Source organism: Stenella coeruleoalba, assembly GCF_951394435.1.
Source record: "Stenella coeruleoalba genome assembly, chromosome: 19".
NCBI lineage: Eukaryota > Metazoa > Chordata > Mammalia > Artiodactyla > Delphinidae > Stenella > Stenella coeruleoalba.
Window position 1 is genome coordinate 15,313,277 of NC_137165.1, and position 24,968 is coordinate 15,338,244.

At 38.1% G+C, this 24,968-nt stretch overlaps 1 protein-coding gene across 2 annotated transcripts in view; it reads left to right on the forward strand.

Moving 5' to 3' along the window:
• Positions 1-24,968, forward strand: part of SSH2 (slingshot protein phosphatase 2) — a 245,434-nt gene that overhangs the window by 75,034 nt on the left and 145,432 nt on the right. The gene's annotated exons all lie outside the window — the stretch shown is intronic.

The following is a 24,968-nucleotide window of genomic DNA, read 5'->3' on the forward strand; positions in this document are numbered from 1 at the left end:
AAAATAGATTAAAGACTTAAATGTAAGACATGAAACCATGAAACTCCTAGAAGAAAACATAGGCAATATGCTCTTTGAAATTGGTCTTAGCAATATATTTTTGGATCTGTCTGCTCAGGCCTGGGCAACAAAACCAAAAATAAACAAATGGGACCACATCAAACTAAAAAGCTTTTGCACAGTGAAGGAAATCATCAACAAAATGAAAAGGCCGCCTACTGAATGGGAGAAGATATTTGCAAATGATATGTCCAATTAGGGGTTAATATCCAAAATACGTACCGAACTCAGGAACTGATTAGTGTATAGGTCATATGTGTAGAAGTGTTCAGTGATCTTTGAGGGGAGGGTGTGTGTGTAAACAAAAATTCTAAATTTTTTGTTACTTAACTGCTTTTTTCCTCCTCAAGGAGCTTCTGTAATATAGCAGACCCTCACTGGAGCCATTTTTAGATGCCTTAAAAGTGAGCTACAGAGCAGCCAGTATTGTATTAAGCAATTCTAGCCCTCAGAATTTATGGTCCTTCCTGTTATGAGCTACATGTAACAAGTAAATACAAATTAAAATCCACTGGAATATTAATCAATGTGATGGTGCTATGTCCTAATAATTTAAATTCTACAATGCAAAGTTAGGCCCAGTTCTTGTGATCAGCTCCACCTCTCATTAAGTCATAAGCACTACTGCTTCATTTTCTTCCCCATTCTTGGTTTCCACTGATCTGGTACCATGCCTCCATTTTGAACTATTTTGCCCTATCCTGAGCTATTTAAACCACCAAAAGCGCAGCAGAACTGGCCTTGGTATTTCCTTCACTGGCTATTGTGACACTTCCCTGCCTGGCCCCTATGCCTTAAGGGCATGACCTTAGTTTCCATGTTTTGTGTGTATGGTTACCTTTCACTTAGTTATTCTTTCAACAAATATGTACAGAGTACGTCTGATGTGCTAGACACTGTGCTGGTTGTTGGGGATATATAGTGGTACATATAGCAAACGTGGTTCCTCCCTTGGAAATTTACATTCTCGTGGAGAAAGGTGGCATTAAACAGCTAATTTAGCTAGTGAATTTTAAAATTTTGATTGTGATAGATTCTGAAAAGAGGAAAGCACACCATACTGTGAGAATATGGCAGGCCGGGACCTGACCTGCTTAAGGTTAGTGGTCAAGGGAGGGCTTCCTTGGAGAACTGGTGTTTTGAGTGCTCTGAAAGAGGAGTCAGAGTCAACCAGAGGAAAGTTGGATGGAGAGAATGGGGAAGAAAATACTTAGACGTCAGGAAACTTATTCAAGGAACCAAAAAAAGGTCAATGAGGTTGGAACATAAAAAATAAGGGAGGAAATAACACAAGATGATGCTGGCGAGGTCAGCACAGGCTAGATGGTACTGAGTCTTGTAAACTAAATTAAGAATCTTAGTCTTTATTCCTCAGACAAGAAAAAGCCATTGAAGAGTTTTCAGCTGGGGGTGTGAATTAGGGTACCGTTTAAAAAGATCTACCTGGCTTTACTATGAAAATTGGACTTCCAATTTATTTATTTATTTATGCATGCCATAGACAGTTGGGGCATTGTTTTTTTGTGATTTGATTTGGTTAACTCATTCGTCAGGCAATGGCGCTCTTAATAAGAGGGAGGTTGACAGAAAGGCAGTATGGTGGTGAAGAGTGTGTGACCCTGGATAAGTTACTTTACTTCTCTAAGTCTCAATTTCTACATCCAAAGAATGGAGATAATAAATAGTATATCTGCTTCATGGGGTAATTGTGAAGATTGAATGAGATAATATCTGCAAAACACTTAGATTAAGGCCTGGCACATTGTAAGCCTCTAATAAATGTTAGTCACTGTTAAAGTCTAATAATCTCATGAAGGGTTTAGCTGCTGCTCTGAGAACCACCCATTCTTGGTGGTCCATGGAGTAGCTTTCCATCCAGAGGTCACATGTGGGCTTGTCTAGCCACCACCACTGGACTGTAGGAATCTAGCCTAGTCAGCTGCTAGAGAAACATCATGTATAAGGTTTAATTTCACAAATGTCACTTGGAGATGGAAATGAAAGCTGAGGAATGGTAGCTTGCTTTAACCCTAGCTATGGTTTTGCTTTGAAGCTGGCTTTTGAGAGGTTTCCAACACTTGCAGGAAATCAATAGAATGGAGTCGTTGCTTGGAAACGGCTGTATCTCTGTTTCCTGCAATACTAGGTAGCTAATGTCTGTAATTATGCTGCTGAGCAAAGCCTCAGGTTGATCAAGGTTAATTGTTGACAGTATTTGAAATGTTAATAATGTCTACTCCAAAACTACTTTTCCAAAATAGATTGTTCCAGCTTCACAAAAGGTTTAAATGCCACTGATTTCTTCATTCAGTGAGATGTAATTCTAGGCCTGGAAACTGGGATCTTCCAATTTAATGTTTTCTAAGAAATTAGTACGCAGAAAATGTGTTTTTTCTTCTGCTTTAAAGTTTGCCACATCACATGCTTATAGAAATTCTCACTGCCTGACTTTTGTTATTGTTAGCGCGTAGCCTGTCCTCTAAAATTATACATTTCTGCCTTTGATTTGTTTTGTGGAACTAGGGAGAGGGGCTAAAGCATGCCATTTTTATGTAAGAGTCCTGGGGAGTTTGGGTAGGTGGGAATCTATTCTAAAAGTTTGCAGTGGATTCAGACTGCCTGGAAAGTCTTTTGTGTTTAAATTTATCTTCTGTCTTGAGAATATAAGAGGGCAGAATTTTAAAGGGAATTTTGCTACCAAGGGAAAAATTAAAAGTTTCTTATGTAGTCAATGAGAGTTCCCTGCAATCAAGTTTACTTACTGAATTTGTCAGAGATTTCCTGTGGTGAGATGGTTCGCAGATGGTGGATAATTCCATTTTTAAAGTAAAAGTGAGCTTTGTGTTTTGTTCTTTCTCTTGTCTAACATGATGTCTCCACCTGCAGAGCTGCCTTTTCTGTCACTCAGTGCTCTAATGGAAGACCCAAAAGTATTAGCTAAATTGTTCTGGCAGCGGAGAGAGTGTTGGGTAAGGAAGCACTTGGCCAAAAATAGGGCTTTCCCTAGCTGTTGCAGGAAGATAAACAGAGGTTCTACCATATGTAACTACATTCTTTTAAATGATTAACTAATGTGTTATGTAGCATTACTGCTAAAACCTAAAGTGGTGTGGGCTTATGTTGATCTAAAAAAATGTTCACATATAGACGCTATAGCTATGTTGGTTTTTTAATGTACTCATTCATTCTGCTTTTCTTTTTCTTTCATTGTTTTGTTTTTCCTGCCCAGCTTCACTAAGCTATATTGAGGAGTGTACCAAGTCACAGTGTGTGTTACCTGGAACTTCCTGGGAACTGAACATTTTATTCCTGTAGAAATTTGTTTACTGAAATTTTAGAAGACTGACAGTGTAGGAAAACCAAGTTTATTTTATGTGTTGACTATTATTTAAAATAGGAAAAGGAACTTTATCCTTGCCCCTCTTCATCAACCACTTAGCATGTAGTATACACTATGCTAGTTGCTTAAGGTACATCTGTGAACAAAACCAGAAAGCACTGCCCTGTAAAGCTTGTAGTTTGATGCCTGTTACCATTTCACCTTCTGCCTCCGCCAAGGGAAGTGCTAGGTTCAAATCTAGCATGACTACGTGTTGTCTCTGACCTTGGGAAGTCACTCTTTGACCCTCTTACTTGTAAGCCTAGTAATCGTGTTGTCATGTTATCATTCATTTGGGTTTCTCAATAGTCATCCCTTGCATTGGTTCTGTAAGATGAATTTCCTTGTTAATTGCTTGGGTTTGTACTTGGAGGAACTTTATGCAAAATAAAGGAATTTTGTCCCAGGATTTACCTATATATGTTCCCTAATGTGTTTTACAGCTGATCTGGCTTAACATCACCAACAATTTGTACAATGTGAGCCAAGAACACATGAGTTTATGTTTGTAGAATTTAATCTCACACATGTCATCAGAGTTGAGGGGAATGAGGTAGGAAATGAAATAACAGAGTTCTCTGGGTAGATAGCTGCTACATTTTTGGTATGGTCTGCTTTCATTTTGGGAGCTTATCTGCTCTATTCCATGTGATTCTGGTGGGGCTGACAATCACTTGGCCCTGCTTTTCTACCACTGGGATTGGTCATATGCCCATAGACCCATGTCAGGCTGGTCAAAGTATCCCTTTTCCTTGGATACCATGATTGATCCAGGGTAGCACATGACCCAAGCTGGACCAGTCAGGGTCATGTTGAGAGAGATATGGACGCTGGGAGTAAAAAGTTTAAGTTCTTTTTCTGGACTGTCTGATTAAGAGGATGATATATGCTTGGTGTGGTTGGTGGTCATCTAACTACCACATTGAGATAGTCTGCCTAAGAATGGGAAGCAAGCAGAGTCCAAAGAGAGAGGAGAAAGTAGAGACCTAATAACATCATTGCATTTTTTTAATCCCTCTTGGATTTACCAGTTACATGAACCACTACCTTTTTTGTTTTTCTTAACTCACATTGCTTCTTGTATAATACGGTATCCTTATCTATTATTGTAGTAGTCGTTTGTGTTTGCCAATATTTCTGGTCCTCCTTATTCCAGATAATGGTAGGATTATAATTCCTTGGGAGTGGGGCATGATCATGTGACTGCTTTGGCAAATGAAATATGTGACTTTTGTCTCTTCCAGATGGATGGATGCCTTTAAGTCTGAAGGGCTGATGCGTGACTCACTATATTCAGTTCTCCCTGCCATAGTGACTAGTCATGTTCCAGATGAGAGAGGGTAACATGGAGCAGAATCTCCAGCAACCTAAGACAGACATATAGCATAAATGAGAAACTTATTATTTTAAGCCACTAAGATTTTAATGCTGTAGGTTATTGTAGCCCATCTAAGTGATACTTGTTTGGAATATATTTTTATATATTAAAATTTTCTAAATCAAGTGAAAAAATCTTTTAATATGACATCTAGAAATACTAATATCTGCAGAATGAGATTATTAAAATATTTAGTATGCATAGTTACTGCAGTTAAGTATTAAGCTGCAAGGCTAGAAGCAAACAGCAGTGTTTCTTGGTTTACCATACAGGAACTAAATCTGCTTTTAGGGCTGTGACCTCTGACCAAATTATAGTTGCCTTGTTTCATATTATGTGGCAGGACAAAGTCTATAATGACGGGTGTTTAAAACTCAGACACTATGTAAACACTCTAGCCTTACCCATGAGAATTTCTCTTATGTGGCCAGGACAAGGATAGCATCTCCGTAACCAGGCCTTGCTATCTGAAAATAAAGAAACCAGACAGGTAGGAGTAAATGGTTTAAGGACAGATTGAACAAAAGCCTGATTTGCAGCCATGTAGTATCAGTATGGAAGTGTTGAAATTAACAGAGCCTTTGGCAGATAACCATAAGGAAGGTGCCTGCACTCTGCAAAGTGAGTGTGTGATACAGGCAGCAATGAGCTCTGTGGACCTGAACACCCTCTTTAACCGTGTCTCTTTGAGGTGACGGCATTTGTTCAAAACATCCTGTCTTCTCCTCCCTCCACTGTCCTGGACTTCAAAGGCAGATATATAAAATTTTTTTCACTGAAATTTTAGGGAGCATTTTGCTTTAAAAATATATTTATGCGGCTTCCCTGGTGGCGCAGTGGTTGAGAGTCCGCCTGCCGATGCAGGGGACACGGATTCGTGCCCCGGTCCGGGATGGGAAGATCCCACATGCCGCGGAGCAGCTGGGCCCGTGAGCCATGGCCACTGAGCCTGCGCATCCGGAGCCTGTGCTCCGCAACGGGAGAGGCCACAACAGTGAGAGGCCCGCGTACCGCAAAAAAAAAAAAAAAGAAAAAAAAAAAATATATATATATAATTTGTGTGTGTAAATTATTGTATCTTCAATATCTGTGCTGGACTTTCCAGCTTACATGAGGGCCAACATATTCTCATGGGCAAAGCACAATAGTGATCTGTAATTTTAACCTGTCGGTGCTTTAATTTTTCTACCTGTAAGGTGGAAATAAAAAATTGGAAACAAATAAAATGGAAATAAAATTTTTTTCTTCTCTTACCTCTCCTTGGTGCACATGGGAAAATGTGGTTCATAATAGATTTGTCAGGAATCTTGGTTGAGAGTAACAGAAACTGGCTTAAATAGAAAAATAAAGGTTATTTGTTGTTTCGTGTAACAGCCAATCAGAGGGTACCATCCCCCTGCTGGAGGTTGGCTTAAGAATGAGCATGTATCCAGTTCAGATGAGAGAAAATGTGGGAGGAGGTTGAGGAGGAAACTACTGGGACAGTTTTCCTTGTACTTAAGAGACACAGGGGAAGAGCTGTTTTCTTCAGCTGACTGATGTTGGGTATATATGTGATGGACCTTGAATGTGGCAGTAATCTTGGGACCATATTAGCCTAAGAGCGGTGCTGAAACAATCAGGATGGCAGAGCAGAAAGATAAGGAAAATTTCATTCTTGATAAAGTTCAACTACTGAATTAATCAAGATGATACTTTTCTGTATTGTTTAAGCCTTTTTTTTTTTTTCTTTTTTTTGGCTGCGTTGGGTCTTTGTTGCTGTGCGAGGGCTTTCTCTAGCTGCGGAGAGCGGGGGCCACTCTTCGTTGTGGTGCACGGGCTTCTCATTTTGCGGTGGCTTCTCTTGTTGCCGAGCACGGGCTCTAGGTGTGCAGGCTTCAGTAGTTGTGGCACGCGAGCTCAGTAGTTGTGGCGCACGGGCTTTGTTGCTCCACGGCATGCGGGATCTTCCCGGACCAGAGCTCGAACCCATGTCCCCTCCATTGGCAGGAGGATTCTTAACCACTGTGCCACCAGGGAAGTCTCTTAAGCCACTTTTTGATGGATTTTTTTTTTTTATTACTTGAGATTGGAAAACATCCTGAGTAATAAGTAGAGATATTGTGGGCTCCTCAGAGAGAAGAAAAGCTCTTGGAGGGCTACATAGTCCCACTGGACCTATTATACTGCCTCGTACGTATATAGTTGAAGTTGAATAAATATGTGTTAGATAAATGTGGTTGTCTTTATTTGTATTTATAACCGAAGCACTGAAAGATAAAACACCCTTCTTCTCCTTCTCTAACAATTCAATCCAAAAGCCATTAGATAGGACTAAGCATGGTAGGTATCTTCAGGTGGGCACTGAGGCCCAGTGTGGGTGGGATATTGGAGCCCAAGCGAGGTGAGGGGGCATCAACATGAGGGAGGTGCCCTGGAGCTGGTTGTTTGAGCCTGTGTGTATGGTAAGCAGGGAGTCACTGTGGGAAGCCAGAGGGGCGGCCCAGTATGGGGGTGGTAGAGCCTGAGGAATGTGAGGAAGGCATATATAGTCATTGGCCTAATGCAAGGTGTCAGATTCTTAGTAGAGTGAGGAAAGTACCTGCTTAGACGGCTCTGGAAACTCTACTGTGATTTTGTAATCATATGTGTTCAAAATGCACCTCTTTTCATTTTTTAATGAAAATGTCATGAAGTTAACATTCCTAATGCCCCTTTTTAAAATATGAAACTGTTGCTTATTTTAATATATCCCACGAAATGTCTTAAAGACCTGTATGTTTGATGAAAGCAACTTCACCTTCCCAACAAGTCAGCTTATTTTTTATAATGCATAAATTTTATTAATTATAATCTGCGTTTCATCTGTATAGAAAATATTTTTCATTTTAGTTTTCAGTGGAGTAGAACTAAAGTATTTAATTTTTTCACAATGATTCTATGGCACTTTTTAAAAGTTTCAGAGGAAGCCTGATAAAAATAGTCCTTTGAGAGAAAGAGATCAAGCTTACTCATGTCCCAGACTCTTGATTCTGTAAGCAGAAATTTCAGCTCACCATTAATACCAACATAACAGCACAATATGATTGCGATCACTTTGCAAATGTGATTAGCTATTCAAGATTAGCCCATTTTATTAGTGGTAAGTATGGCCAACCTAGATCCCACTGTGATCGTCAGGCAGAATTAGAGCCAGGTTGATTTTCGCAAAGCCAAGAGCTATGCATTGTACATTAAAATGTGCTTTTATGGGAATGAGGATTGGAAGAAACCAGGATCGGTAGAGAGGAAAGTAAGAGTACCTGGCTCATATGAAGTTTTTCTTCAGTGATTATATGACATCATTTTAACAAAAGCTTTTCATATCTAGAAATATACATGACTTAAAATTTGCTGAATTTAATGAGATTGAGGAAGTGCAGCACTTTATGTTAACTAGTTGCCAGTCTCAGGTGACTGAGCTGGTAGGTCACATATCACTGGAGATGCTGAACGGTTAGGCTAGTATACAGGGAGGTAGCAGCGTTTTTTAAGAGGGCCTCGGTGATTCTGGTTCTGTGATTATATTAAGTGTGGGCTTTGCCCTTAGCTACAAATTTGACCCAGGTTATTATTTAGCTCTTGTTTCCAGTCTCTTATGATCATGAATTCCAAGGCTTATTAGGTATAACACATTTAGATATCCTTTTGGTTATTATTGGCTTGGTTGACTGGTTAGTTTTTGTTTTTCCAATTCTTTTTTTCTATATAGTGGATCACAATTTTCCCCCTCCATGGTTTTTCATTATTTTGAAGTCCAGTTTACTCATTTTTCCTTTCCTTACCTAGAAACATTTTTTTTATAATTTATTTGTTCCAGTGACTCACTCATCCAATAAATATTTATAAAGTATCTATTAGGTGCTTTACTCTTAATCAGGATAAGATGTGATTACATGTAATTATAATTCAAGGAAGAAGAGAAATACGAGAAGAAAGGACAGGACTTTTAGGAAAGGAGAGCTCATACCCAGTTGAGGAAGATCAGAGACTTTAGGATTTTTCATGATTTTTCCTCCTAAGAAGCAGGAACCAAGTCTTTGATGAAAGAGAGTCAAAGCATAATATGTTTTTGACTGAGGCATTTCCGTGGGACATGGTGCTAAGAATAATTTGAAATGGTTTGGAATTCTGAATGGACTCTTTCAGATGCTTGTAGGTGGTACAGAAGAAAAGCGAAAGTGCCAGAGTTCTCATGGTTGATGGTTCCCCTAAGTAACAAAGGCAAAAATTGCTGCACAATCCAAGGACCCCTGGGAAGAGAGAGGTGGCAAGGGGCTGAGTTTAATCTAAACTGAATTTCATAACAATTAAAACCTTTTTTAATTTTTATTTATTTATTTGTTTATTTACTAGTTTTCCAATAGGCTTCCTTATAATTTGAAATCTAAAGTCTACATTAATGGCCTCTGGTTGAGGTAGTCTCCAGGGCAGCCTTATATCAGACAATCAGTAGAAATGTTTTATTTAAATTTGTTTTATTCAGTAAACCAGTGATGAGGAACGAAAGGAAGCTTTGAGAAATAACTTCTAGAAGGGAGTTAGGATTTTTACTGCAGACAGCATAATTTCTGGGACCTGGGGCATGCTGTCTGTGTATGTGTGGTAAATACCGGTGGTACTATTTTATCTCCCAGCTATTGGTAGTTGCAGTTTTAGTTATGCTTATGTGATGGTTTGATTGCTTCCTTTATCGAAGTGAAAACATGACATGAAAGCATTTTGTTTGCCATCTCAATTCACTTTATTAGGTTGAGAGGTTTTTTTTTTTTTAATCTACAGCACACTTTATAGCTACTATTTTATTCTGTAGTTTCAGTTGACTCTGTTCAAGTTATATGAAATAGCAGTGTGTAATGTTTCGTTTTACCAACACTTAGTAGCCTTGGTTATTCTTTTCATGGGGTGTTCAAGACATTGTTTATCAGGAAAGTTATGGTTCTAGGAAATTAGGCAAGTAATAAATATTTCCTGGTAGTTGCTCAGAGGTATTTACTGACCAGGATATTATCTGTGGAATGCCTTTTTATAGTTAACCTTTGCTTACAGGAATTGCATTTTTATGCAATTATTGGTGCCTTTTATTGATTCTTTGAATTTACACATTCAGCCAACTTCCTATCGGGTCTGTACTAGTTTCTCAAGAAGAAATATTTAACCAATGAAAATGAGGATAGATGCTTTCATAGTTAAGCTTATTTATGTTAGAATCTATAAATAGGGGAGAGGGCTTCCTGTCAGTTACTGTATACTCATCTTGCCTTTTATGTTTACCTTTTTTTCTCCCTTCCCTAGTTCTGTTCAGTTTTGGGGGGAAAATCTAGATCAAAGAGTACATTACTAATAGATAACATAGGATAATTAGCAAAATAATCTGACTATATCATTATAGGCTTCCTGTAGTTACTTGTCAGATTCTAATGACCTTAAGCATCACTGGTGAGTTGTATTCTGATCTCCCTGAGGATGGCAGAAGAAAAGTATTGCATTGAAAAGTTGGTTATAACAGTTTCTTCTGTCTTAGACTGTTAATTGGTGGGAGGGTGGCAGGGGGAAATGCATCAGTATTTTCCCAAAGTTTAGAGCATAAGTACTTTCTTAAGTTATCTCAAGATATAAAAGTAAAAAGAAGACCAACGAGAGAACTTGAGGTTTGTGCGAAATGGAAGGGAATAGTAGATAGGAAGGAGCCTTAGGGAAGTAAAAGTGAGGTTACGGGAGAAAACGAGACATGTGGACATAGTTAAAGAAAAATAATACTTAAAAGAGGGAGTAACTGAGAAGCTTCTGAGGTGGGTTAGTCTATATATTGACAACGCATGATGCTGATTTTCAACCGTTGGAGGGAAATTCAGATGATTGCATGCTTCTCATAAGATTTTACCTTTCTCATGAAGGTATTCATGAAGTTTTAGTTAGACTAATATTAGTGGGGGAGGTACTGTCTTGTTACATGTTAGTTGGTGGGTTGTCAAGGTTAATGGTGACTGTGAGTGTAATTAAAATCTTCCTGCATTAAGTTGCCAATTACTTTTTTCTCTGTCATTTATTTCCATTAATAAAGAAAAGCAAGGAGTGTTTTAACTGTGGAAGACCTAATAATTGGTTTCTTTATGATGTTCAGTGTGTTAGCAAGGATCACGAGCTAGGCCTAACCTATATTAGGAATTAGATCGTACTCTGATTTATAACTTCATATTTTTTCCTTCTTTTCAATACCTATGTTTCATTTCAAGTAAGTTTGGAGGCTTTGCGTTTGTTTGTTGGTTTGTTTAAGTGCTGAATCAGCTTTTTCTGAACTTCTGTTTTTTTGTCTTTTGTTTATGGAAGCCAGATAAAGTTAATGACATGCCTGTAGTCTTAGGGATTAGTCCAAGGAGTCATAAGCACCTGATCTTCTCTTCGTATTTATTAACTACCATACCCCCCCAAATTTAACTTCTATCTTAATTTTTCAATATTAGGCACAAGCTTAACTTCAGAGTTACATACAGCAGTCCTCTGCAGTGCTCCTCAAACCTTTCCACGAGAAATTGCTCTAACAGCAGAACAGTGTGAATGCGGAACCCCTGGCAGTGTGGATATATAAAGTTTAAAGGAGCTTATTACAAGACTGAAATGTATTTGAGTTCTTATGATTTACTTTAAATTTCATGCGCATTTTTATGTATCTGTATCTCTGTTGCTATAAAAATATTACTTCGCATCAAGTAAAATTGATACTCTCGGGGGCTTCCCTGGTGGCGCAGTGGTTGAGAGTCCGCCTGCTGATGCAGGGGACACGGGTTCGTGCCCTAGTCCAGGAAGATCACACATGCTGCGGAGCGGCTGGGCCCGTGAGCCATGGCTGCTGAGCCTGCGTGTCCGGAGCCTGTGCTCCGCAGCAGGAGAGGCCACAACAGTGAGAGGCCTGCGTAACACACACACAAAAAATTGATACTCTCGAAATATGCCTCAGTGTAGAGGCATCAGGGAAAGCCTCTGGAGAAGGGGACACCTAAGCTACAATCTGAAGGATGAGAAGAAGTAGGCAAGCAAAGACGGGAATGAAGTGTACCAGGCAGAGAGAAGAATATGGCAAAGTCTAAGAGATAAGGTGGCCTAGCTTGTTGGAAATACTGTAAGAATTTTAGAATAGCACAATTCACCTGCAGTTGAAGTACCTGATATCTGAAATTAAATGTTGTCATTTTCCAGGGGAAAAGAAAATTCTTGTGATATGAGCACTGGTCACCATTGGTCAAAGCTACTTCCAGCTAATGGCAGAAAGTCAACCTACTAAATCGAAAATTGCCCTTGCACCTTTAACGAGAGACATTTTGTAAGAGAAAAAAACAGAAAAAGTGTTTATAGTACTTTGCAGGTCTATTTTAGCGTCTGAATGTGTGATGGAATTCTCAGTCCTTTTATTTAGATGTTAATATTGATGCTGTGTCCCAGTTAGTGAGACCTGAGGGACTCCCGCCAACACCCCTGTATGACAGCTCCTCAGCCTACTAAGACAAATGCACATAGAAGGACCTCTGTCTGGTGGCCTCACGTTACTCTGACTTTAAAGGGTTATGAGCCCTTAGGACCAAGCATCTCCCCAGTTGACCAAAAGGAGAACCCAGATTGAAATCATGGTCCAGGTGGTATACACATTGTTAGGCTGTGTCTTGAGTGGTGGTTAGGATGTGCCTGAGATGGGTGGGGAAGATTGAGGTAAATTAGCCAGTGATGAGTGCTACTGTTGGCATTCCAAAGTATGCTTGTCATGTGTAAGCACATGTGTCTGTCAGCCAAGCCAGATTCCCAAAGTATAACTTTTCCACCAGTCCATTTTGCAATTAAGACACATTTTATACCACATAAAGCTAACCTGTGAAAGATTTATCTGCTAACTAAAGGCTCTTTCCAGGGCTGAAGGCACTGAAAATGGTCTTTAAGCAACAACGTATGGTGTTTACTCTTAGTGTTAGTTTTCTGTGGATGCACTGTTTCTCCAGTTCCATCACAGTGTAACCTTTGAATTGTCTGCCCTCTAGTGGAGATATGTGGTTAAATTAACCAGTGTCTCCCGGCTTTAGGAAAAATACCTAAGTTTTCTCAATTGGCTTTCCAATTTTAGCCTCTGTTTCCTTAAACAATTTTTTATTACCACAAAAGCAACATATTTATAATTTTATTCTACTTTCTAAGATGCTGATAAATCCCCTCCCTGGCTTCCCCCTAGGATCAGGTCTAGACCCCTGCCTTCTGCAACTTATCTTTGCAGCTTACCTCAAGGCAAGCCCTGGGTTTCAACTCAACTGGTCAGTTCACCACCACCCCAGTGTGTCAGACATATTCCCACTGTCCTTTCCTTTTTGTTCATGTCTCAAATGCTCTGTCAGCCTCTGTGCCTCTTCAGATCTTCCTCTTCCTTCAAGACTGGATTCAAAGCTCTCTTGTTCCTGTGAACACTGTACCCACAGTGTTCTCACTTCTGAACTCCTATGCAATATACGTCCTGTGCCATAAATTTACACTGTATTTGTTGGATCAACTTTTCAAATATAACAGCCTTATCTCTTCAGGCAGATAAGCTCCTTGAGCATAGTACTGTCTTGTATTTCTTTTTGTCTCTGGTGGACTCTAGCAGCTCTAAATGAATATGTTGATTATTTATTTGCCATTCAAAGATATTGAGCATCCCGCCTCTATCTTTTCCCCTGTTTATGGCCGAAAAGCTAATTGTCTAGATTTAAATATAAATATTAACAAAAAAGCAATGCATTTCCCCCTAATCAAAACTGACAGCAGTACATCTGTTTTAAATATTCTATTTTCTTTTTGGTCAGAACCAGTGACGGTATTTATCAACTCCTTAGTTTGAAAATGACTGGAAATTTGAAAATAATCATGCTGTTAGTTTAGTAATATTTGGTAAGTAATCAGTGTTGCTTCTTTACCCTTCTGCATGTGTTCTTTGACCTTATTTCTGAATAATGTTTCAACTTAAACTTTGGTTGATCATAGTCTAATTCTTTATATCCATAAACAATTCAAAGATTTAATATTAAAAGACTCTTCATACGTGGATTGTACTTAGCCTCCCCCAGGTGTTATCAATGCTTTTTATAGTTTAAATTCCTTGTGGAGGAATGCTAATCATGTATAGCAGAGGACCAGTAATAAAACCAGAAGCCAAGCTAAGCAAGTGGGGTGTAGCTAGCAGGACACACAAACAAGAGAACAGATTATAGAGGCACTATCTCCAAGGTGAAGCTAAGATCAGAGTCAAGAATTTTAAACCAAAGGTTAGAGAACAGTAAAGATGTTGCCATGGGTAGAGGTGATATTCAGAATATTTAGCAATATGGCACAGCTATCAACCAATCAGAATAGGCAGGAGTAAGACCTGGAGGTCCTCTACTCTACCAGGCATTAACTCGATTGTTGCTGGATCGTGAAACATTCAGAGGGGCTCTAGGCAACCACTCTTTACCATTCGGTATTTCAGTGTGTAAACAATTAGTACAGTTGTACCACCATGTCCTGGCTGAACATAAGACCATATGTCCGTATTGAGGCCTCAGGCTACAATGAAGGAAATGGGCCAAGTGTGAGGTCTTCAGAGAGTGGGATGTGGAATTTCACTTTAATAGAAGGAAACAGAATCTGGACAGGGAGATAAAGACAAGGTCTTAGGCCCCTATTGGTGTACCTGGAGTATTCCTTTAAGCAAGAGGAGCAGTTTGTTTCAGTAGAAGGTATATTTGCCCTTCTCAGACAGAATCCTGACTGCTCCTTACTCTTAGGTTACTTTGAGCAAATTATCTCACTTTCATGAGGCAGTTTCTTCAGCTGAAAAATAAGTATTAATCATACCTGTGCTGCATTTATCCTAGGTTGGCTCAAATGAGATAATAGTCATGAAAAGACTTTAAATTATGGAGTGGCACACAGGCAGAGTCTTATTATCTTATGACGGATGCTGCTTGCTCTCTATTCCATGTTTAAGCCCTCATTTTGGATTGACAAACCAAGGATATGACCAATAATTGAATGGAGATGAGGCACATGATATACTGAGTTAACCTAAGGTGTATTCCCAATTTTGCCACTTACTGGTTACCATACCTTGGGCAATACTTATTAATTAATCTAATACCTACGGAGCATCTTCTGTATGACTGCCACTATGCAAACATAGTCCTGCTCTTACAGAGCTTACTGTCTAGGAAGGGAGACGTAAGATCTTTCTGGAGAGCTGAGTTCCCATCGTCACTGATCTCCCTGGCACCTAGCACAGTTATCTGGAGGAGGAGTAGCTCTGTGTACTCTGAGCTTTTTGATGTTTTTCCAGACCTTAAAGACAAATGTTTTCAATCTTAACTGCTTGTCAGTTATCAGGAGCTTTTAAAATGTGCAGATCCTTGGGCCCCACACCTCATGGTGTGCTGGTAAATGTTCAAAAACCTGTTTTCTGGGTAAGGGCTGCTTTGTAGCATTTGCTGACTTCCCTGGTAAATACTCCTAGCATGGCTAATTTCAAGCTACCAATGTGAGTCTCATAAGATCCCTAAAAATCTAGCAGTTGGCTCTAGCACACCACTGGCTTCACCTCAGAGCTAAAGAATAAAAGCCTGTAGGCATGAGGCCTGGAGATTTTTGTTATTAAAAAGGGTTTGAATGGAGCCAGAGTTAAGAACCAGTGACCTATGAAGTTTCCATATTGCATGCTTGTCAGATGTGACAGATTCAGACTAGTTGCTTTTTGAAACCAAGTAGCCTCAAGGAGTTGGATCTCTGTGGTAGAAAAGACAGTCTAGCAACTCTCTAATTATGGCAAGTGGGTGGGTTAAGTCACATATCTTAAATAAAATGTTTAAGTGGAATAAGGATTGTAAACAAAAGGCATCCAATAACAGCTCTACACCCAGAGCTCGGGTTTTCTAGTGGGCAGTGACTGGACTGTGATACGTCTTAAACTAGCTGTTGACCAAAGACTTGGTGTTCTTCAGAGTTATTGAAGTCACATTCTAATCAAGCTGTTTTTCTCATCACTGAGGAAGTACCTCATTAACCATTCCAACTGTGTTTCATACATATTTGTATTTGAAAGGAATTCAAAGGAAACACTTGAGAAATAGTAGGTGTCTCACAGAAGTTTTCTACTGCTTGAAATCATGGGCAAGAAAGTTTATTTAGGGCTTCTTAAACCCTGTCGTGAGAGCATGGTGTGGCTTTGATGTCGGTAATAAGTATTGCACTGTATTCTGGCTTCCATATTTTACTTTAATGCATGTTACATCTCTCTAAAATATGACTAGATTGACTCTCTGTTTTGGTTCCTAATACCAGCAAGTACTATTCACCTCAATTTAAGCTAGACTTTAAAACAAAGTCAAATTATATTGGGACTGCTGATTTGATGGTGTCTGACCTTCTTACAGACCAGCTTCTCAGATGTGAGTGCCCAGGTTATTCATTCTGGTCCTGGACAGTAGAGTGTGTGTGTGACCACACTTGCAGGTCCTTTCTGATCTTCAGCCTTCCAAATGGGAGGACACTTCGTTATAGACACCAGCCTATAAAAGTATCCCTGTGGCCTTCAGTGCATCTTGTACTGACATAAGAATCATCTTCTTTATTCTTTACTCTCCTGGATATCTCTATGGCCCTAGTCTTTAGAAGTTCTACTTCATTAACTCTCTTGCCTACATACTTACTAGCTGGTCACCAGAATTGGTAGAGTTGATTAAAGATGGCTGCAGATTCTTTGCTATTTCTCCCACTGAGAGATAGTGTCTAATTCCCCTCCCCTTGAACCTGGGCTAGACTTCTTTAATACACCAACAGAGCATGGCAGAAGTGACACTGTGCCAGCTCTGAGCCTAGCCTTTTGGAGTTCTAAGCCTCCATGCGAAAAGACCAACCCTGAGGCCACAATGGACTTTGAGAAGGCCCAATCCATAGATGTTCTAGTTGACTTTCCACTTGAGCCCCGCTTTCCAGTTTTCCAGGCTGAGATGTCAGACATGTGAGTAAAGCTGCCTGGACCCTGACTACTGGCCCATCTTCTAGCTAAATACCACCTGAGTAGCACTGACTGACCTTTAGCAATGCCATGTGGAGCAGAAGAATTGCCTAGCTAAGTACTGCTTGAATTTCTTACCCATGAAATCATGAAATATAATAAATTAGTAGTTTGTTATTAAGCAATGGATAACCCAAACTGCTGGTTCCATCCCCATCTTCTTTGTCTCTTGTTTCTAGGAGAGAATCTAAGCCTTCTCTTACCAGTAACCAAGTGGCAAAATGGTGCCTTCACTTCCTCCTAAGCCTGTTTGCTTCTTCCAAAAGCCAGAAGCAGGACTCTTCTGATTTCGAAGCTCACGTCCATTCTTAGGAAGACTACCAGATTACTTTATCCTGTCTGACAGACACCTCCCAGTATTAATTTTCTCTCAGGGGCAGAAGTGACTGATGGATAATCTGAAGTCCAGTTAATGGATAATCCACAACCACTTTTTGTGATCATAGGACTGTTATCTTAATATTCCTACCTTTATGGACTCGTAACATCAATATTACTTGATAGCCTTAACCCCCAATACCCGTACCTTTGCTCCAGCAATTCATAGCTGCTCACCATTCCCTAAATGTCCAGACTCTTACTCCTCTTTCTGTTCCTTTTGCCAACGTTTCTGCCTGAAATACTCTTTCCTTCTATTTTCCATCCAACACAAACCCACTAATTCAAGCCCAGCCTGAAAATTAACTTCTATGAAGCATATCCAAGCCCCACAGTTAGTCATTTCCTCCTCTGTTGTTTCTATAGCATTTTGAATATCCGCTGCTGTAAGCCAAATGACATATCATTATAATTTTTTGGCTTATGGAACTGTCTCCCCTAATACAATGTGAACTATCTAAGGATAAGGGCAGTTTTGCTTAATTTTAATTCCTGGTGCCTAGTACCTAACACATAATAGGTAGTCAGTTAGTGTTGAATGAGTGAATGAATACATAAATGAGAGCAAGTGAATGATTCTGTCTGTTTAACCAAAGGGAAAACCTAAGGTATTACTTCCAGATCTTCGTCACAGGCTAACTCCTGAGCAACAAAAACTATTCTTTTAACCAGCTAAGGAGAAAACATAACTGGCATAGTCCTCACTAGCTGAGAATGCACAGCCAATTAGCTCCAAGTGTTCACATGGTTTTAGTTCACCGCTCTAATCACGCATTCATTCAACTCTTTATCGAGTTCCATCTGCACCTAGGGCATTGTGCTAAACGCAGAGTGAGATGCAAAGGGAAAATAAGGCAGATTACAGTCTGATAATGGAACATAAAACAAGAACCCAGTGGTAACCCAGAAACAGATCTCGGTAGTGCCACAGGAAACATGCACAGTGACGGTCAGGTTTGGAGGGAGGCAGACAGCCTATCAGTAAAGTGATAGAAGAAATACCATGAACTACTGGCTTTTGAAACCAGCTTTGAATGCTAGGGAAGGATATAGGAGAGGGGAGAGGGGCCTTCCAGGATGATGAAACAGCACAGACAAAGGAAGTTAATAGTTGCTTTTGAAAACTGATGAATGAGTCCACTTGGATTGGAGTGTATGGAGAGTGTAAAGAATCTTGCAACAATAAAGCTTGGGAAATTATTGCTTAACACCTACCTAGCCTGGTGTTTTTCAAGGCTGGCAGCACTTCCAGCCTACTTCTCAGCAAATATGACTTGGGTGCTTACGTTTTTTCCAAACATCTTTTACTTAGTTACCTACTTTTATGCTCAGGTATTAAGTAGATTAATAAGAATACATTAATTTTTCAATTCATACTTAATGGTTCCCGAGTACCCTAAAATTATGTATTTTATTTTTTAATTGAAGTATAGTTGATTTACAATATTATATTAGTTTCAGGTGTACCACATTAGTGATTCAATATTTTTATAGATTATACTTCACTTAAAGTTATTACAAAATAATGGCTATATTTCCCTGTGCTGTATAATATATCCTTTTTACTTATTATACATAGTAGTTTGTATCTCTCAATCCCATACACCTATCTTACCCACCCCCTTCCCCCACCTCCACTGGTAACCACCAGTTTGTACCCTATATCTATGAGTGTGTTTCTGTTTTGTTACAAACATTTGTTTATTTTATTTTTTAGATTCCATATATAAGTGATAACATAGAATATTTGTCTTTCTCTAACTTATTTCACTGAGCATAATACCCTCTAGGTTCATCAATGTTGTTGCAAATGGCAGAATTTCATTCTTTTTTATGGCTGAGTAATATTCTATTTTTTATATATATATATATTTTTATATATATATATACATGCCACATCTTCTTTATCCATTCATCTGTTGATGGACACTTAGATTGCTGCCATATCTTGGCTATTGTAAATAATGCTGCTATGAACATTGGGGTGCATGTGTCTTTTTGAGTCAGTGTTTTCTGGATACCCTAAAATTAAATGCACATTCAGAATCTCACACCATATTGTTTATAGGTCAAATTTTTCTTAAGAACATCAAGAAGAAATTATATTCTTTAAATAAAAACTACTTAACAATAGGACTCTGGAATATTAAAAAAAGTCAACAAACATATATTTAATCATTTAATTAATTAGTTCTCCTTATACATCAGAAATTACTCTGTTTACTAAGAAGAAACTAATGTTTATCTCTACACTTTTCTCCTTGTGATTTCTAATGTTCTGAGCATGTTGACTACTGGCATTCCTTTTTTCTTTTTCTTTTTTTTTAACTAACAATATGTGAAGTTACTTGACAAGGTAGGTGGTTATATATGGTCTGGTGTATGCACTTGTTACAATAGAATGGTAAGCATTCTCCCTTTACCTACCATTTAAATGCCACTATTCAAGATAACTGTATTATCTGGTAATTAATCTTGCTGAATAAGCAATGTTGTATCTTTGCGTTTTTGGCAGTGAATTCCATTGAAATAAGCATAATCAACACTCTTCATTAAAAAAAAATCCACTTTACCTTAGGCCTATAATGCCTTGACATACTGAGTTGTTTTTGTTTTTGTTTTCTAAATCTCTTTTTCCAAGTAAGATGAAAGGGAAGCAAATCATTCATTGGCCTGACTATTGTAATATTAATCTAAGAAAGAAAGAAAAAAAAGTCATGTGGGTATCTTGTGTTAGAAACACTTCTCTGACTTGCTTTTTTTGTGGGCCAAAGGAATTTCCACTCCTTTGGCACTATTTTAAAGTGTAGAAGTCATAGAAGAAAGGTGACAAAGGATATTACTTTATTATAAGCCATGAGAAAAGTTATGCTTTTTTCTGCAGTTCCCTTCCTAACCACTGTCCCGGGGTATAGGTACCAAATGCAGATTCTTAGTTAAGAAGCAGCTGGTTATAGCAGAAATGTAGACCTGAGTTCAAATCATGACTCCACGTGGCATTTATTGGCATTGTGACCTTTAGCAAGCTGCATAGGGTTGTGGTGCACATTAAATAAAATAACATATAAAGTACCTGGCCCATAGTAGTGTAAAATAGATGTTAGTTTACCTCTATAGATGTAACTGGTTTTAGCTGTTTGTGGCCTCTAAGGAAACATCAAGGGTATTTTTGCTTTTTATTTCTCATCACAATTCTCATAGGTAGAAAAATCTACCAAAAAAGCTGAAAATAATTTGAATTATCTCTTTTTGGTCAGCTCATTTTATGTATGAGGGAAAGGATATTAAGTTAGTAATAGCCCATAAACATCTAAAAGGGTACTCAACCTTACTAGTAGTCAAGGCACAGCAAATTAAGACCATGGTGAGATACATATAACACTAGATTGGCAAAAAAGAAAAAGAAAACATCTGATGATTTTAAGTGTTGGCTAGGATTTAGCACAACTGAAACTCTCACTCCTTCCTGGTGAGAGTATAGATTGGCACAACTACTTTAGGAAATAATTTGTCACTACCTGGTAAACTTGTACCTTTAGTTATTCTGTGACTCTGCATTTCTACTCCCAGGTACCTTAGGTATACCTATATCCCATTGACACCCTTGTGCATGTAGACCAAAAGACATTTCAAGGAAGTTATAGCAGCATGGTTGATGTCACCAAAAACAGGAACAGTCCAATCTATCTGAGTCGAATGGGTAAACTTTGATATATTCCTATAATGCGGTCTTTTACCCCAGCAAAAAAATGAATGAACTGTAGCTATAGGTAATAAGTGGATGAATCTTATTAGCATAATATTTAGTTTTTAAAAAACATATTGGTGTAAAAATAAAATATAGTGTGTATGTGTGACAAAAAATAAAATAATAATAAACATTGGGAAGACTGCATAAGTGTAATACAATTTTTAAAGCCCCCAAACAATCAAAACTAAATAATATATTGTTTAACAATATAGACATCATGTAATTTTTTTAATAGTGGAATAAAAAATAATGCAAAGAACCAATATGTAAATTAAAATGAAATTCTAAAAAATATTCAAATAATACAAAATAAGACAGAAAAAGGAGAAACAGAGGTATAAAGGTATAGGGGACAAACAGAAAATAAATGGATTTGGTTCTACCATGTTACTAACTATATCAGTAATTACATTAAATGTTAAGGACTAACCACTACAATTAAAAGGCAAAGATTGTCACAATGGGTAAAATAAAGCAAGATCCAACTACATTCTGTCTATAAAAGACATTCTTTAAGTTATAAAGAGATTGAAAAATATACCTTGCAATCAGTGAGCATAAGTCTGGAATAGCTATGTTAATATTAGATAAAGTAGATTTCAAGATAAAATGTCTTACTAGAAGATAAAGGTATCCTGAAAAATAAGAATCAAGTTAAAGGATTTATATTTCTTTCAAAACTTACTATGAGCTATAGTAATAAAGATATAGTACTGGCATAAAGAATGACAAATAGATCAATGGAACAGAATAAAGAACCCAGAAGTAGACCTCACTTACACTGTCATTTGATTTTTTACATGGAGCCAAGTTATCAAATGGAGAAAGGAAAGTCTTTTCAATAAATGTGCTTGAAAACTTGAAATCGATATGGGGAAAAAAAAGAGCCTCCACCCCATCTCACACCACATACAAATATTTATTCAGGATAGATCATAGACCTTATACATAAAACCATAAAGGTTTTAATAAGAAAATATTATAGAGTATCTTTGTGACTAAAGGGTAGGCAAAGGTTTCTGAAGACATAGAACACAGTAACTATAGGAGAAAAAAATTTCCAATTAGACTTCAGTTACAACTCTCACACATTGTTGATAAGCATGTAAAGTGGTATAAGCACTTTGGAAGCCCTGGTAATTTTCTCTAAAATTACACGTGCATGTGTTCCATGACCTACAAAAAACCAGAAGCACATGTCCACCAAAAAAACAGCAAAGAATGCTTATGTAAAAGTTTTATTCATAATAGGCAAAAACTCAAACATCCAGGGTATATATATCAATAGGAGATGAATAAACAAACTGTGGTATATTCATACAATGGAATCCTCAGGAATAAAAAGGAATGAACTCCTTTTACATACAACAGCATAGGTGAATCTCAAAAACATTATGCTGAGTGAAAGAAGCCACACACAAAAGAGTACATACTATATGATTCTATTTATGTGAACAGGGAAACCATTTAAATGGAGTCATATGCTATATACTAATTTTTGATGGAAAAAAATTGTGGCGGAAGAAAAGTAAGAACAGTGGCTGCCTCTAGGTTGTGCCAGGTATTAAATGAGAGAAATTTCTGAGCTGATAGAAATGTTGCATTTCTTGGTAAAAGTTTGAGTTACACAGATACATACATTTGTCAAAACTCATTGAATGGTGCACTTAAGATTTGTGCATTTATTTCATTGTATATACATTTTACCTTAAAAGAAAAGAAAGAACTGTAATACCGCATTCTAATTATGTGCATTTAAGGGCAAGTACACTGTAAACTACTTTGAAATGCAACGGAAGAATAAGATGGAGTGATCAGTGAGGCAGAAAGATGAATAGAGAAGTGATAACGCAAATATAAAAAAATGTTACTGGTAGAATCCAGATGGTGGATACACATGTTCACTATAAGATGTTTCAGCTTTTCTGTATGTATGAAATTTTTTATAGTAAAATGAAAGCAAGAAAATTATAAACTTAAAATTCAAGATAGTGGGACTTCCCTGGTGGTCCAGTGGTAAGACTCTGCGCTCCCAATGCAGGGGACCCGGGTTCAATCCCTGGTCAGGGGACTAGATCCCGCATGCCACAACTAAAGATCCTGCATGCCGCAACATAAGATCCCGCACAGGGCAATGAAGATCCCACGTCCTGCAACTAAGACCCGGGGCAGCCAAATAAATAAATAAATAAGGGCTTCCCTGGTGGCGCAGTGTTAGAGAGTCTGCCTGCCGATGCAGGGGACACGGGTTCGTGCCCCGGTCCGGGAAGATCCCACATGCCGTGGAGCGGCTGGGCCCGTGAGCCATGGCCGCTGAGCCTGCACGTCTGGAGCCTGTGCTCCGCAACGGGAGAGGTCACAACAGTGAGAGGCCCACGTACCACAAAATAAATAAATAAATAAATATTTTTTTTTAAATTCAAGATAGTACTCACATCTTGGGCGAAGGATAAGAATGGGAGATAGGAAATAAGCACACAGGTAAATGCAAAGGTATTGGTACTATTCTAGCTTTTAAGTAGAATGTTGTTCACAGGTATTCATTTTATTATTGTGCCTTATAATTTACATGTATTTTAAATATATCTATTGTCATATAATTTTTCATACAATTAAAAAATGAGAAGAATACATCAGAAGTAGAGATCTATTAACCGCTGATAACAATAATGAAGAATAATTTGTTAAATGAGATTCCAGGAAATCATTTCTATTTATTACAGTTCCCTTGGGCTCCAAAATCTAACATTTATCTTTGCTTATGAGTCTTCTCATTTTCATTCTTGCAAACTTTCCAGGTTCTGACTATTGACTGTAGAGACGATCGGTTCTTTTCATTTTAGCACCATTCTTTTCACTTCCTAAAGGGCATACTTCTGAACCTAAAACTTCCCCTGTAGGCAGAGTGTAATATACCATGACACCTCCCCTGTCCTCCCTCCGAGGGTAGGATCTTTGCTGTCTTCTTCCCTTTGTGCAAGATAATGGGCATACCTGAAATCAATAATGAAAATGAAATGGGAATAAAAGTTATAGAGCTGGCTGTGGCTGCCCAGGAATGGAGGTAGAATGATGTAGAGGTGAATGGGGATGGTTCCATAAACTCGAAAATGTAGGTGACTTATCGGCAGACAGTACACGTATTGTTTGAGATTGTTTTGCTCCTCCTATTTTTGTGTTTGCCGAATAGGGCAAAAGTGACCAGAGTGCAAATATAAAATGTCAGAGAACAAACTTAAAGAAAAAGTTCGCACCTCACTATCATTAATTATCTCATCTTTTCTCACTTTCCTTCATGTTGCTATTCTTGTCTCCATGAAGATCTGTATAGTATCTTAACATATAATAATTCCTAACCTAGGTTAGGCAGGGGTGAATGATATGCTTTTTCAATGTGTGGGGAGGCAGTATTTTATCAGTTTTAATTCTAGCTTTACTACATGAGTTTCCTTGAGCAACTTCTTTCCTTTCTGTGAATTTCAGTTTCTGTAAAATATTCATATTTAATTGAGCCTAAATTGCCATAACACCCTCAGTTACTTTATGTGCCACTAAAAAAAATAAATATTGCAATTAAACTATGATTCAATGCTTTTTAGTCACATTGATTGTAAATTTATCCCAATTTATGTGTATGTGTTAGAATCAGTGTAACTAGGGTACCGTCAACCTTCTGAGTTTATAAGGAATAAGTTGGACAATGTACTTAAAGTGTTGAGCAAGGCACCTGGCATGTTATAAATACTCAATAAGTAGTAGCCATTAAGGTAATGGTGACGTGATCATGAGCACTTTGCAAGATGGTGTTCATTGTTTAGGTGGTTCTTTGGGGATCAGAATCATTAATAGACCATCTTGATGAGATTTGTTGGTGAAAGTCAGAATACCCACTCATTTTAATTTTAAGTAACATAACAGTAACATAGCGTCTTCAGTTGGT